Here is a 13,150-nt window from a genome sequence, read left to right on the forward strand (position 1 = left end):
TTAAGTAATTTTTAGACTTAAATCTGGATTGTTATACTCCCAGATCAGCTTGATTTGTTTGTTGGTTTGTTCATTTATCCCATTAATTCCACAGAAGAGCCCAAGTAGCCATACTTCAAGGGATCTTGTATTTTTATGATTAATGGTGACATGTAACCCCAAATCAAAGAAATGCTAAGTGATGGATGAAATTCTAAAGCTTTACAAGTTCAGTCCACTTGGAATTCACATCAAAATGTACAGAGGCATGTCCCAGGCTCATGCTGAAACTGCTAAATTGGGCAGTAAATCTCATGAGAGTTCAGCACATGAAATCTCTGGTATTTCCTGCTTTTAATTTGTCTAGAAATACTTCAAGGATAGCTTTTCTTATCATGTTTCAGAACATGCCCTTGTAAAACAGAGACACATAGAAGAGATTAGGTTTGCGTTAATAATGTTGCTTCAAATTTGGCTTAAGAATAGTTGTTATAATAAGACCAATTAGTGTATCCCTTAACCAAAGGGAAATGGAGCCCTCATCACAAATAGCAGGAAGCAATTTGGTAAGGCAATAAAAGACATTTTTAATTTAAAAAGAAAATAAAGGTATTCACAAATCCTAAGTTATATAATATAGCAGAAATTCAGAGACAGAAACACCATTTCAGTTGGAAAAACTAAGAAGTTAACCCCCAAAGTTACCAAGCTCTTCACATTCAGCTTACAACCGTTTCTTTTAAAAATCCTTCCCACCCTCTATCTTCCTTTCTCCACTTGGACACCTAAAATGTCAAAATTTATTGACTCAGAAAACTATACCTGGTATCCCAAAGTGGTATGCGCTCATTTTTCTTTGTCCAGCGGCTTATTCCTTTGAAAGGACGCATCAGCAATCTGGAAACATGCAATGAGAGATATGAGATGAGGAGTCAATGACAAAGCGCCTCTGCATTCATGTTGCTAATGTGCTTGACTGACTAATATGCTTAACTTCCATTTTTTCAGACACTATTGGGATATAACCTGGGGTTTGGCAAACAGGTGCTATTCTTTCCAATATGGCACCGGTGCTAAGACTAACTTTGCTTACAAATTCTTTCCATCTGCCTCTCTAATCTTAGAAAAGTTTTGAAAGGCAAAGTGTATTCTACCTATGCAATGGTTGTTTGGAGTTTTAAGGGAATTTTCATCTTCCCATAATTAACCTGCTCCACCAAATCAATATATCTTTTACTCATAAAGCTAAACACAAAGATTTGATGCTCTTATTCTTATCCCGATGGCCTTCTGACACTTGAATCCCACATTGATCAGTTCTATAGGAGGTCATTTACTTTGATTTGTTGTTGCTTTGTCGCTAAGTCTTGTCCAAATTTGTGACCCCATGGACTGCAGCACTCCAAGCTTCCCTGTCCTTCACTATCTCCCAGAGTTTGCTCAAACTCAAGTCCATTGAGTTGGTGATAATATCTAACAATCTAACATGGGTTCCATCCCTGCATGAGGAAGATCCCTTGGAGAAAGAAATGGCAAAACACTCCAATATTCTTGCCTGGGAAATCTCATGGACAGAGGAGCCTGGGAAGCTACACTCCATGGGGTCACAAGAGTCAGACATGACATACTGACTAAATCACCAACTCAAGAAGACTCTTGAATAATTTTTTATCTTTTGCAATAGGAGAGCCCACATTCAAAACTCTATTTTGGGATGAGAGGGAAGATTGGGGATACACACACACATATACACACGCACAAACGATTTTTCTAACAGAGTCATATATTTGTTCTAGGCAAGCCCAGTGCTGTACTTTCTATTCAGTTCAGTTCAGTTCAGTCACTCAGTCGTGTCTGACTCTTTGCAACCCCATGAATCGCAGCACGCCAGGCCTCCCTGTCCATCACCAACTCCAGGAGTTCACTCAGACTCACGTCCATCGAGTCCGTGATGCCATCTAGCCATCTCATCCTCTGTCGTCCCCTTCTCCTCCTGCCCACAATCCCTCCCAGCATCAGAATCTTTTCCAATGAGTCAACTCTTTGCAGGAGGTGGCCAAAGTACTGGAGTTTCAGCTTTAGCATCAGTCCTTCCAAAGAAATCCCAGGGCTGATCTCCTTCAGAATGGACTGGTTGGATCTCCTTGCAGTCCAAGGGACTCTCAAGAGTCTTCTCCAACACCACACTTCAAAGGCATCAATTCTTTGGCGCTCAGCCTTCTTCACAGTCCGACTCTCACATCCATACATGACCACAGGAAAAACCATAGCCTTGACTAGACCGACCTTAGTCGGCAAAGTAATGTCTCTGCTTTTGAATACGCTGTCTAGGTTGGTCATAACTTTTCTTCCAAGGAGTAAGCGTCTTTTAATTTCATGGATGCAGTCACCATCTGCAATGATTTTGGAGCCCCAAAAAAATAAAGTCTGACACTGTTTCCACTGTTTCCCCATCTATTTCCCATGAAGTGATGGGACCAGATGCCATGATCTTCGTTTTCTGAATGTTGGGCTTTAAGCCAACTTTTTCACTCTCCTCTTTCACTATCATCAAGAGGCTTTTTAGTTCCTCTTCACTTTCTGCCATAACGGTGGTGTCATCTGCATATCTGAGGTGATTGATTTTTCTCCCGGCAATCTTGATTCCAGCTTGTGTTTCTTCCAGTCCAGCGTTTCTCATGATATACTCTGCATAGAAGTTAAATAAGCAGGGTGACAATACACAGCCCTGATGTACTCCTTTTCCTATTTGGAACCAGTCTATTGTTCCATGTCCAGTTCTAACTGTTGCTTCCTGACCTGCATACAGATTTCTCAAGAGGCAGGTTAGGTGGTCTGGTATTCCCATCTCTTTCAGAATTTTCCATAGTTTATTGTGATCCCCACAGTCAAAGGCTTTGGCATAGTCAATGAAGCAGAAATAGATGTTTTTCTGGAACTCTCTTGCTTTTCCATGATCCAGCGAATGTTGGCAATTTGATCTCTGGTTCCTCTGCCTTTTCTAAAACCAGCTACTTTCTGTTGGTATAATGCAAAACAATGCCTCTGGCTCCGCCTCTATCACTTTTCTCACCTGCTCAACCAGGATTATGCCTATTATTCTTACTTTGCCCCAGCTTACTCTGCATTAAGGACTGGAACTTGCCCAAGTCATGATAAATAGCCGTTTCTGGTGCTCAGAGGAACTTGTGGAGCGTATTAACCTTCTGTACTCCACCTTTCAGTGCCTTTGCTCCCTGGAGTTGAACCAAAAGGTATAACAGGTTACTTACTGAAAGCTAGACCTTGGCCCTAGTTAGTTTCTTAACTGTTCTATGGAAAAGACTTGCTGGCAAGACAGAAAGTGTCTCAGGGTAAGAAGGATCTAGTGGTCTTCACATGAGGCAGTTTCCTGTTTTGTGGGACTGGAAGCTTATACAATTTGGAAGGCCACTTTTAATAAGAATAATGTAAAATTGCAAACACAAAATCAGGTAAATTTTAGAATGAGAGAAGCAATCATAAGAAATTTAGAGAGTCTTGGAGATTTTCTGGGAGCTCTCTTGCCAGAAATGCTCATGCAAAAGGTTTCCAGCCACTATCTGGCTGCTTCTTCCCAATCCAAACATGACTGGCCCCTGCCAGTATCCTCTGTATCTCCTACAAGTGAGAGGCTCTTTATCTTCTTGTGAAGAAATCGTCAGCAATAGTATATGATTGTTTTCAGTGTTTCTCGACTTTTACAAGAGTTTGAGTTTGGGGGACGGGCAAACAACTTGAATTGAGAACACTGACCATCAAAGCTCCTTCAGAATTTTATGAGCGTACTACCTACTGTAAGAAAAAGACGGCAGGAAAGCCGCTTGACCAGACAGTTAACAGCTGCCAAACAGATAAAGCAAAGAGATTTTGACTTCGCTACCAATATAACAACCAGTTTTGAATTTAATAACCATTTTATTGCTTAACTATCTTTTGAGAGCCAACCTTCCTGTTAGAGAGATTATAAAATTAACAATTGCTTTACACCTAGTAATCTGGTTTTATTATGAGAGTCTAGTTGTGGTTTTAATAAAGTCTGGCCCTGCTACACAAATATTACCACAAAGAAGGACCTCACTGATTCTAAAAGCTAAAACCAATCATCCTACAACCAAAGTTATATATTGTTAATAATTCTCCCCAACTTGTAAATGGCTTATGGCTACTTATTTCCACATAGCAAATCTCTCAAGTTACTTACTTTGAAACACGTTTTGCAAAATATTTGCTTCAGAAAATATACCAAGAAGCTACAATTATCAGTCCCCGGGAACAATAATAACAACAAAAAAACCCCATCAAGATGGATACAAATCATTGCAGATTTATGAAAAAAGATTGGATTTTGGAAACATGTTTATCTATTTGTTTGTACATCTGGGTACATTCAAAATTGGCTTTAGTGAAGCTTCTTGGATTTGCCAGTGAGAGTTCCTTGGATCATAGGTGACTATGAATTCCAACATGTATCCTTGTGAACTCCTTAATTTTCATAGAAAGAAGTCTGCCCACCTTTACAACTCACGCATCCACAGAAACTTGGCTGAATGCTAAGCCATGTGGTTCTTCCCCTATATATACTATGACCACCTCTACCAGGCTGCCTGAGACTAACCTGGTTTTAGCACTAAAAGTCCTACATCTCAGAAAACCCCTCAGTCTAACTAACGAAAACCAGGAAGTTAGTTACCCTTCTTACATGAAAACACGGACGTGTAATATCATAAGTCCTCATTGCTGCTGGGTATAAAAAATTCAGATTGAAGCTAGGTTCTTAGCCTAGAATTTCCAAATTCTTAGAAAGTCCCCAGCTTCTTGAAATCGTAGTTAAAGTGTGGTACACATGTGCATTTTCTATTGGAAGACCTACAGTTTTTATCAGATTTTTAATGTAGTTCATCTAAAAAATTAAAGAAAGTATATCTGTGGAGGATTGCCTGGAGTGTGACCCATCATTTGTCTAGATGTTCTGTTTTGCGTCACTGCACTTTGGATGAGGCCGTCAGTTATTAGGACAACCCAGAGCTGTTTGCCTCTGTAAGGAAGCTAACAAGGACATTGTTTACTACGTCATGCTTTTCCTTGTATAAGAAGCCTTGGAAGGAAATATCTGTCTTGTGTTGCTATCAAAATTCATTTTCTTCTTCTAAGTGACTTTGCTTTTTCTCTTATGGATAGATAACTGACTGCATTTCCCTCTTGCTATTGTCTTCTAAACATCTTAGAAACAAACGTGTGGTCTGCCCATGCAAAGTATACTGTACTTCACAGTATAGACTTTTTGTGTTAAATACATCCCTGGTTTTATTTTATGTCCATGACCTTTGTCTCACATTTCTCATCTACTTTTAATATTCACTATCCTATCAACTGAGCTTCCCTGGTGGCTCAGATGGTAAAGCATCTGCCGGCAATGCAGGAGACCTGGGTTTAATCCCTGGGTTGGGAAGATCTCCTGGAGAAGGAAATGGCACCCCACTCCAGTACTCTTGCCTGGAGAATCCCAGGGATGGAGGAGCCTTGTAGGCTACAGTCCATGGGGTCGCAAAGAGTTGGACACGACTGAGCGACTTCACTACTACACTATCCTATCAATTAGGGCTTCCCAGGCGGCTCAGTAGTAAAGAAGCCACCTTCCAGTGCAGGAGACATGTGTTCAATCCCTGGGACAGAAAGATTCCCTGGAGAAGGAAACGTCAACCCACTCCAGTATTCTTGCCTGGGAAATCCCATGGACAGAGGAGCCTGGCAGACTACAGTTCATTGCATCACAAAAGAGTCAGACATGACTTAGTGACTAAACAACACCAACATTCTATCAATTAAGAATTAGATTTGACAGTGAACTTGAGAAACTCCTTAAATAGATGACCAAACAAGGAGAGTTTTATTTTGCTCATATAACCATGAATCTTTCCTTCAGGAGATATGGAGATTTTCCTTTCCACAATTGTGTGTACTCAAGGTGGCTATTCTTCTCCAGTACTGAATCCTCACTCCAAAAATGAAGAAGAAACACAAATATAAAAGGCACATACCATTTCTGCTTATTTTCATTAGCCAAAACTTTATCATATGACCAACCCTGGATGGAAGGAACACTGGGAAATGAATTTGCTTTGCTGGGCCCATTGCCACATGGACAAAATTCATGTTTGATTTAGAAAGAGTAGAAAACTCACAATCAGTAGAGACCAACATAATCATCTTCTGGAATTTTATGTTATCTTTAAAAACCACCTTAAGTTTCTTTGGATCTAAAAGGTCATAATAACAAATTAGATACATCAAATTACAACAGGTTACTACAAAAGTTTCTCAGGTAATTTCTGATATCATGTAATCACAACTCAGATGTATGGGGTATAATTTCCTGGCTAATCTGACTTCTAAATCAAAATCTAAACACTGTTTCATTGCTATAATCTGGGGCACTCCAGCAAAATTTTATATATAGTTCCTATTCCTGGTTAATTGTCAAAGAAATAGATCCAATTCATCATTCATATTGTTGTCATAATTTAGTTGCTAAGTCATGTCTGAGCCTTTTTGCAACCAATGGACTGTATATGGAGTCCAACATTTATGTTGAGTATCTGCCTTATGCCAGGCACTGTGCTGAGTTCTGGAAACTTGACAGTTAAGAAGTCTATTTCAGTTCCTACCCCCAAGATGCACAGTTAAGTAGAAAAATCAGAGAGCAAGCCAACAGCCATGGCAGTGTGTGGTAAGTGATGGACAGTACACACACATGGCACTCTGAGAGAGTGAGGAGGAACCATAACCTGCCTGTGGTGGGAAGGACAGGGGAGACATTCTGGAGGAACTAACACTTGACCTGGAGGATGATTTGAATTAGCACATATCTGTGGATTTCCAGGCTGATGTGTGTAACTGGAGGGGATTTCCAGGCTGATGGGGATTTCCAGTCTGATGTGCAAGTGAAGAGGTTGCAAATAGCTCTGAAATATGCATGAGGTAGCAAAGCAAGAGAGGATATGGAAGTCTTCCAGATGCCAGAAGCATCCTGTTCAGCTAAGGAGTTTGGATTTTACACTACTGATAATGGAGAGAGTAGGAAGGATTTCTTTCTCTTATAGAAAAGAGTCACATCCATATAAGCAAATATGAAAAAGCCTGCGTTACCAGTTGTGCACTTGACGGATTAGAGACAGGAAGAGGGGTTGGGAGGCTGTTACAATGGTCCAGCCAAGAGAAGCTGAGAGACTGAAGTAAGGCACTGTCTGGGAGTAGAGAAGAGGGAGCAGATCCGAACGCTAGGATTTAGACATCTCAGGACTCAGGCCCTGATCACATAAAGCAGATAAGAGGTACTAGCAGTTTAGAGTAATACCACCTCTGGGTTCATGACTTTCTAAACTGGGCATCTTGGTCATGACTGATCTCATTCACCAGGAAGGAGAAGACAGGATAAAAAGCTAGTAAAGAAGGATGGAGTAGGGAGGAAAGTTCAGAAGAGGGGTACAAAAGAGCAGAGATGAATTCCATTTTTGATGTGTTGGAGAAAACTCTGGAAAACCAATGTGGAATTGCCTAGAAGTAGTCAGCATTCCATTTCTTTCTGATCTCTCCAGGAGGTTGCTATGGCAATTATCCCCTCCCTTCTTTACTTGCAACCTTCCCTTCTCTATAAGCTCCTCCCCTGTATCTTGGAGCTACATTCCCAGCATGGTTCCCATCTGCATCTCCAGCCTCACCTCAACAGTTCTTCATTCTCTTTCTCTGTGCTCCAGCCACACTGTCCTGCCTGTTGGTTCCAGGCATGCACCCTCCTGCCTCAGGGCCTTTGCACAGGCTTTACACTATGGTTGAATGCCCTCTTCATTCCGCTTTTCCTTCCACTTGGCTAGCTCTTATGCATCCTTCCTCAAAACCCACAGGCAATCCTTCTCTTATAGTCCCAGAGTATCTATTATGCTATGGTTTATCCTATTGTAATTTGTTTAGAATTAACTATTTAATTAATTAATATAATTATTTAGTCATGATGGACTTTGGCCCCATGAGGGCTAGGGCTTTGCCTTGCAAAGAGCTCAGCTGAAACATTCTTGTAGATAGGAACCAATTATCTGATGATGCGTAAGCCTGTGCCATCTTAAAAAATGAAAATAACTTCTTCTCAGCCCCGCATTTGTTTTCAGTCTCTTCCACTTATTTCTGCTTTGTTTACCATTGAACATCTTGAAGGATGCTCTAGTGCTTTGCCTATAAGTGCTGGTAAATCATGCAGAACTGGAGTTAGGCAGAGAAGGCAAGTAGAGACCAGGAAAATAAAGTATGACAGAGTCCTGAACACTCCCCTAAACACAGAGTGTTCCAGATTCACAACTTTCATAAAATCTTCTACCATTTGTTTTTCAACCCACAGCATTCTGACCTTGCATTCCCCTCCTTTCACTGAATATCTTGGGTATATGTACTTGCTGGACTTCTCACAATGAAATCTACCAATTGACTTTCAAGTATTAAGTCGATCCTTCTACAGCCTTTAACACTACAGACCTTCCATTCCTCTGTTGGCTTATCTAACACCTCCTCCTTCTGGATCTCTCCTCTTCCCCACTCCACTATCTTTGTTGCTGTGACCATCTAATAAATGTCAACTTCTATCTTAGTTCCTTTAGATTCTCACTGTACACTGGGGCAATCTCACACATCCTCAGGATTGTGGCTGTCATCCATACAATTTCCCATGGGAAGTTCCCATGAAGTGTGGGTCCATACAGGGGTGAGGTAGGGATGAGATAAAAGGTCAAGCTTAGATAGCTTCTTGGTGAAGAAGATGGGAGTTCTTTTCTTGGGACTGAGGAGCAGATGTGCAGTAACAGGGCAAGGGGTGAAAATACACCAATGAGATGAAGGAGAATTAATGAAGCATCTGCCCCGGGATGGCTTCCCAGGTGGAGCAGAGGTAAAGAACTCACCTGCCAATGCAGGAAACGCAAGAAAAGCAGGTGCAATCCTTGGGTTGGGAAGATCCCCTACAGTGGGAAATGGCAACCCATTCTAGTATTTCTGCCTGGAAAATCCCAAGGACAGAGGAGCCTGGCGTGTCACAGGCCAAGGAGTGACAAAGATTCAGACACTACTGAGTGATTAAGCACGTGCCCAGGGGTCTGTACCATTAAGTACTACTCAAGCACGAGGAGTGAGACGTCCACTTGGCTGGGAGAGTTTTCTCTGTCAGTTCCTGGGAGCTGGTGGGGCTTTGTTTGAAGAGAAGCAAGAGCTGGATTCGTCAGGACTGGAGGTTTATATGCCAGGTTTTGAGAGAAAACAAGGGAAAAGGAAAAAGGCAGTGCAGAGGAGAGGATAAGTGATTTATCTCCATAAATAAAGAAAAAGGAAGAGATAGAAATTCACTTCCCCCTCTGAATTTAGCTTGTTCTCTCTTCTTGCATGTCCTCCTTACACTGTAAGCAGTGACTACTGAATCCTATATACAAGCTCTCCTAATTACCATGTGACTGGGCAAGTTCTTTAACTTCTTTAAGTCTAAATCTTCTCAGCTGGAAACAATGTTAATAATAGTCTTTCACGCATAAGGTAGATGTGAGGATCTAGTGGGTCGATACATAACAGTGCAGCAAGGTATCTGGTATACAGTAAATGGTCAATAAAAGTCATCTCTTAGTGTATAACTAACATCTGGAGAAATTAATATTTGCTAAGGATTACCTCCAGAATGTAAAAAGTTTTAGACAATATTTTTGTTACAAGTTGTAGATTTTAATGAGGATTTTCTACTTTGAGACTGTGTCCTTTGCTTAATTTGCAGAATATTTGAACTGGCCATAAGTCATTGCCCTAGTATAGGTCTGAAATCTATAATGCCCAACTGGACTTTTGCCTCGATGTTGAAGTATAGAAAGCTTGAGATTTACAAGCTAGTACAGAGACAGGCAACAGTATTCTGAAAGCATACTTCCTTGCCCAGGGGTGACAATGTACACTCCTCATTTGTCAAATTAATGTCCCTGGCCTCCTGGCATCACTTCAGTGTGCCTTAAATTGGAGTTTTAGATGGATAAGAATTGTCTTGAGCTAACTATTTTTGTCAATCACTGGAACCAAGCAATTTCTGAATTTGCCACATCAGCATGACATTGTATTCGGTTGTCATTCTTCATAACCCTATGAGCATGAAGACAGTTACCAGGTTGGGTTTGGGAGTCAGGCAGAGCCAGTGTCTAATTCTGGCTATGCCACTTACTGGCTTGTGATTTCAAGCAGTTTACCTCATCTCTGTAAGCTTCAGGGTACTCATCTATAAAATGGGATGATAATGAATGATACTTCACAGACTTCTGGTGACTATTAATATAGAATGAGATAAAGTATACACACAATGCCTGGCACATAGTACTCAATATATGTTCCCTATTACTAATGCTTATTAATTTTCATCAGTCTCATTCATGTTGTTTTATCCACCTAAGTGAAACAGTGATTGAAAAGAAACACAATCAGTTGAGTTACATGATTAGTCTTACAAAAAAAGAAGTATGGGTATCAATATTAGCCCTTAAGCAAAAGATTTCAGTAGTTTCTAGTGACTCATCAAAATAGAACATTGTTTTAGAACCAAGTATGAATAAGATGTAAAGGCTTCATTTTACATGGCTTTACACGAATGAGGCGGTGCCATTTCCATGCATGGGCTCCACAGTCTTTGTTGTGGTTGTGGTTGCTGCTGCTGTGGTATCAGAATTGCTGTTGATGTTCCATGTCTGCACCACCATCTTCAGGAAAATAGAACAAGAGTCCTGAGAATGAGTGGGGAGCCAGAAAACAAGTCAATTCTGTCTCCATGCTGGGGGACAACACTCTTTTTCTGGTCATTTTGGTTTGGCAAAGATTCCTGGGTCTCTGGGGACCAAGACTGAGTAGGCCAACACTGACGAGTGCTCCAGCACTGAAGCTGTTCTTTTGGGAGCAGAGTGACAGGCTTGCTGTCCATCTTCCCAGCCTGGGCCTGGGAACGTATCCAACTTCAAAATATGAAAGGGATATTCCCAAACAGCAGTGCTTGCTGCTTAATAGCTCTCAAGGACAGGCTCTTCTGCCTTGTAATTAATGATAATCTCTCTTCTTGGGGATTAAACTGCTTTCCTTTGTTCTCTCTTCCAGTAGAGATGAAGGACAGAAATCTGGGAGGGCATAAAGGAGAGTGTGGAAGGGTAGCATATCTTAATGACAGTCCATTTCTTGTATTTTATACTCCTAGAAATTCTCAGATCATAATGCTTTTTTCCAAAATATAAATCCCTGGGTTTCTTAAGAATTATTTTTAAAAAGCAATTACATTTTATGTAACAACCCTAAAGTTACTCTTTTGAAAAATTATATGCAAAATATATTCAGTGTAATTGGGAAAATGGTTACTTATAAAAAAAGCTATGGATCTCACCTAGCTATAAGATTCTGTGTATTGTTCTAAAAGATTAATCAAAATTAGTCTTAGATGAGCCTAAATAATTGTTTAACTTCACTGGTATTAAATTTATAGTCAAAATTTAATGGACCAAATTACATTTGATTGCAACAGTTAAAAAAAAAAAGGTATCCCAAGAATCTGTTATTATCTCAGCTAAATAAAATATTTATGTAGGCTGGTTTCTGCAGAGCACAATGTTTCCATTGATGGCTGCTCCCTGTTTCTTCAAGCTCAGTAATACTCTAAGTGAGACTACTCAACACAAGCCAAAGTTCCATTCATCATGCACATTTATTTAGTTCTATGGATTTAATTTCACATTTACATTGGCTTACTATAACGAAGTAGCAGAAGTTCACCAAAAATTACTAAGACTTGGAAAAATGCTTCAACTCATAAACATAATATTTGGGCAAAATCTAGGCAATGCTTTCCTAAATAGAAGCAATGGGAATCTTTTTAATGACACCACGAAACTCAATCATCCTTATTACAAGACTTGGGAAAATTCTAGACTCAAAGCACAGGGAGAAACAATCTACCTTGGAGTTCAAACACCTCCCTTCTACGTCCCTCTTCCGGAAGAGTACCCGCAGCACTCATGGAGAGAGCTAGGCCTCCCAAGGTCAAGGTAGAACATCTGCTTGACTACTAATGGGCTATCATTCATCCTGTTCATTCTGTGTTTATCACATTTTTGCAAACTTCCAAGTGAAACTGACAGTCAAAAGAAAGGGGATTTCGTGATCTTCCTCCAGAAAACTCGTCGAAGTTTTGAACAAACTTTATTGTACCAGAGATTCTTCTTTGGTTCTAAATCATTTCAGCAACAGTTTAAACCATTTCTAATAAGTCACGGTGATATCCCTGAAGACAAGCCACATCCCTCCTGTTAGATAACACCTCTCCTTTGCTTTTTTGCTGAAGTTCAATTTAGTTTAGGAAATAAGTGCTGCAGTTTCCTCTTCTATCAGGAAGATGTGATAAGTAGATCGGAAAGTGGAGCCAACATTGCTGTGCAGATTACACATTGCCAAGGGGCATGATCACCACCTAAAAATGTTTTTGCAAAAAAAAAATTTATTAAAAAAAAATTTAAGAGGTATATGCACACATATTCCAATTTCTCCAGAGAAACATTTATCAGTTTCTTGTCCTCTTATCCAAAAATGAGTAACAGGTGTGGCAGATTGTTGTATTTGAAAGTAGTTGCAACGATATCTTCCATTCCCCTGCTTTTCTGTGTGTGTCCTTGTCACTACCCCGTTGCACTTTCTGGAATCAGGGCTGGCCTGGGGGACTCACTGATAGTCAGTAGAGTGAGGCAGAAGTGATGCTACATAATTTCTACAGCTGGACTTCAACAGGTCATTCAAACACACCTGGTTCTCTGGGAATTCTCATCCTTCAGATGCTCCCTCAGAAGTTGCCCCTCTTAGTTACCATGCGAGAGCAAGCCCTAGCTACGTGTTAAGACCACACACAGAACCTGTGGCTAATTGTGCTGGCTGAGCCCACCCTTTTAGTCCTTCCATCCCATGTACCAGGAATCTTCGTGGAGACTCCAAGTAAGTCCAGGATCATTTGATCCAGTCACTCCCAACCATTCAAGTTTTCCAAAGTAAGAACCCTAACATTGTAGAGCAAAGACAAGTTGTCCCTACTCAGACCACTTAATTCCTGGCCAGAAGA

This window comes from Ovis aries, chromosome 2 (assembly GCF_016772045.2).
Source record: "Ovis aries strain OAR_USU_Benz2616 breed Rambouillet chromosome 2, ARS-UI_Ramb_v3.0, whole genome shotgun sequence".
Classification (NCBI taxonomy): Eukaryota; Metazoa; Chordata; class Mammalia; order Artiodactyla; family Bovidae; genus Ovis; species Ovis aries.